This window comes from Octopus bimaculoides, chromosome 7, assembly GCF_001194135.2.
Source record: "Octopus bimaculoides isolate UCB-OBI-ISO-001 chromosome 7, ASM119413v2, whole genome shotgun sequence".
Taxonomy (NCBI): Eukaryota; Metazoa; Mollusca; class Cephalopoda; order Octopoda; family Octopodidae; genus Octopus; species Octopus bimaculoides.
Genome location: NC_068987.1, coordinates 12,334,669 through 12,338,304, shown reverse-complemented (window position 1 = coordinate 12,338,304; position 3,636 = coordinate 12,334,669). Strand labels below are relative to the sequence as shown.

At 31.1% G+C, this 3,636-nt stretch overlaps 1 protein-coding gene across 2 annotated transcripts in view; it reads right to left on the bottom strand.

Moving 5' to 3' along the window:
• The window catches only part of LOC106869747 (soluble guanylate cyclase 88E), a 142,281-nt gene extending 139,281 nt beyond the window's left edge, over window positions 1–3,000 (bottom strand). For both annotated transcript variants that reach the window (XM_014915608.2, XM_014915609.2), the window contains exon 1: window positions 2,752–3,000. The gene's annotated coding sequence lies outside the window, so the exon portion shown is untranslated. The remainder of the gene's footprint in view (window positions 1–2,751) is intronic.
• Window positions 3,001–3,636: the final 636 nt, after the last annotated feature.

Here is a 3,636-nt window from a genome sequence, read left to right as displayed (position 1 = left end):
ATATGTATATATATACTCATATATACTCACACACACTTAAATATATGTACATACATACACACATACGGATATATATATATATATATATATACACACACACCCATAATATATACATATAGACATTCATACATACAAACACACAATTACAATGATGCAAGCATATATTTTTGTACATGGTTTTTTTAAAGTTGGAACTTTATTGATTTTATATTTTTTTTCATTTATATATATATTTGTCTTTCTTTTTTTCTCAGTAATACAGCCAGGTGTCTTTGACCAAATGATGTGCTAGTTATCTACATAAAGGACACCTCACCAACATGTGTTTATAAGTACATTCGCATATGGTACACACTCACAAGCATATGTGTATGTTTATATATTTATAAACATGTACATATGCATCTATACATATTCATATGCTTATATATATATATATATATATATATATATATATATATATATATATATATATATATATATGTATTCATATGCTTATATAGATGTATATACACACACACATATATGTATACATTTTTGAGATTTCTGCTGACCTAAATGGATATGGAACAGCTGATCTTATCATGAAAACTATAAAGATTTAGTTATACTTAACTTTATCCATATATTGATTTCTTTACATTATTTAAAATCTGAAGAAAACACACCTTTCTATGTAGCATGAATTGACATTTTACCTAATTTCAAACTGACACTCTCGGAATAAAATGTCTTGGCAAAGCAATATAAAATGTAAAATATAATGGTTCTATATTTTCTTTTTTTTTCTTCTGAAAATATGCAATTTTCAATATACCATATTTAGTCACATACGAGGGAGTGCTGAAAGTCCCTGGCTTTGTGTAAAAGAAAATACAGGAGGAGTGTTTAATTATGGTTTTATTGAACATATTCCCCTCTCACATCCATACACTTATTGCAGCAGTCTTTCAGTTTTTCTAAGCCCTGTAAAAGAACTTTTGTGATACCCTTAAAGCCAGTAACTTTTCAGCACACCCTCATATAAGTAGCATTGCTAATTTAGTATTAAATCTTGGTACAAAAGTTTTTCCCTTGTAATTTTAGCTCTGCCCCATTTATAAGTTACATCCAAATTTTTTCAGTTAAAATCACTATATATATAATAGTACAACATATATATGAATAAATACAATAATCTTAATATTGCATCTTTCATTCTGTTAGTGTGACTAAGTAGTAACCATTCCATGAATTCTTGAGATTTTCTTTAAAAAAAAATTAAAGTCCCCTAGATAATATTGTCTCAGGTCCTAGAACTCATAGGGGCCAGTTACCTAATTTCTATGGTATATAAGTGGCTGAGATCACAACATTAATCCCTAGTAGGGCACCAGTTTGACACAGAGTTACACATTTACAGTTAGGTGAACAGCAGCAATGTGAAATAAAATGTTTTACTAATGAACACAACGCACCGCTTTTTTCAGGAATTGAAACCACAATCTGGCGAGCATGAGTAAAACACCCTAACAATTGGGTTACATACCTTCAATGAAAATACAGCCAGCAAGTTAAATATTTAAGTATGTGAAATGAGTTATTCCTAATAAAATTAGAGATTTTGGCACACTATAAACCAAATCTTTAGAGATAAGCAATAGTTTTTAATTTTATTTACGTCAACATTATGTTTCATTATGTTTCATTATGTTTCATTCATTTTCATCAGATGTCTAGTCATGGATGTTTACACAGTGTCAGAATCTATGCATTAAATATTTAACATCAATGTTATGAGTCAACGTTTCAATTTGATGGAATTCCGTGTTGGTGCATAAAATATTGAAAAAGAAAGCTTCATCTCTAAAGCTAAGGTCAATAGTTATGTCAGATGAATCTGTTTCATTGCCTGTCTTCTTCCCACGTACATAATTTCAGTTTTCCCCTGGGGTTTTCCAGCCTCATGTATGCTGGTCGAAGAGCTTGTAGAAAATCTCTGAAAACTTTATTACACTTTCTGAAACATGAGATGGCATTTCTATGGATTTTGCAAAGAAAGAAGGTATTTACAGTATTTTAGAGTATAAAAGATGTGGATTCACATTTTAGTCCAAGGCCAGTAAATTCGAGGAAAGGGTAAGACAGATGAAATCAGGAATTCCAGAAATCAAAGGCACAATTTAGTACGTCTTTTTAATGTTTTATTGTATCAAATTTTTATTACACCAATGTATTGTAACTTTTAAATCTAAAATTCACTGTGTTTTATGCTTCATATCGATATTTATCACGGGAGCCAGTCCAGTACTGGCAACGACCTTGCTTGAATGTTTTTTTCACGTGCCAGTAAGGTGATGCTGGTAATGATATATATATATCTTGGGCAAGTGTCTTCTACTATAGCCTTGGGCCGACCAAAGCCTTGTGAGTGGATTTGGTAGACAGAAACTGAAAGAAGCCCGTCGTATATATGTATATATATATAAATATATTTGTATGTGTGTGTATAAATATATTTGTATGTGTGTTTGTCCCCCCAACATCACTTGACAACTGATGGTGGTGTGTTTACGTCCCTGTAACTTAGCGGTTCGGCAAAAGAGACCGATAGAATAAGTACTAGGCTTACAAAGAACAAGTAGCGGGGTCAATTGGATTCGACTAAAGGCGGTGCTCCAACATGGCCACAGTCAAATGACTGAAACAAGTAAAAGAATAAAAGAAAAAGAATATATACTAATTCATATGGAAAATGAAGAGAACACTCACCTTCTGTTTTCAAGAACTGAGCTATTAGGTAGACTTGTTAGGAAGAAACTAATATCCATTGTGAATAAAGTGACCATTTGCTTTGTCGATTGTGGGGGTGGGGTGGGGGAATAAACTTTAATTGTATGTTGCTGTGTGAGTTTTATCTAAATTATATATTGCAAGGAAACACTCAACACAGAAATCAATCTTTGCCATTTCTCCGGAAAGCAATTTCCTGATACATATTCATTTGTTATCTTTGTTAATAAGATAGCTTCATTAAAGAGAAAGTTCTGTCAGTGTGTAGTGCCATTGGTTTAAAGTTGACAAGCTTTCTTCCCATAGACTTGTCTCATTAATTTCAACTATGTACAGCTTACAGAAGTTAATGAGGCCGATATTGAATTCCTTCAATGGATTTATTTAAAATAAAAGAACCACAAGACTTTATGGTAATAAATAAAAGTTTATCATCACAAAACTACTGATGCTACTATTACCGATGCTGTTTGTCTGGATATCAAATACACAAAATGGCTACTGACAAAAAGACTGACTCTTTTTCGATACTACTATTGCCAATCATTGAATATATTAATACTTTAGAAACCATTTTTGTTATCATTACGATTGTTATTGTTGTTGTTGTCATTCTTCTTATGTTCTTCCTGAAGATGAAATTTCAACATCTTCATTTCAATTACACACTAACGCTTCAGGGAAGGACTTCAATATAAAAAGTTACATTCCATTTCTCCTGTTATAAACATCTCAGACATTTTGGTTCTTTTTAATTATTTAATTTTATTTAATTTATCCAAATTGATTAAAATCAATCGGATTAAGCCCCATAGCTAGCCAAATCAACAAAATAAAACTGTTTATATATATATATATATATAT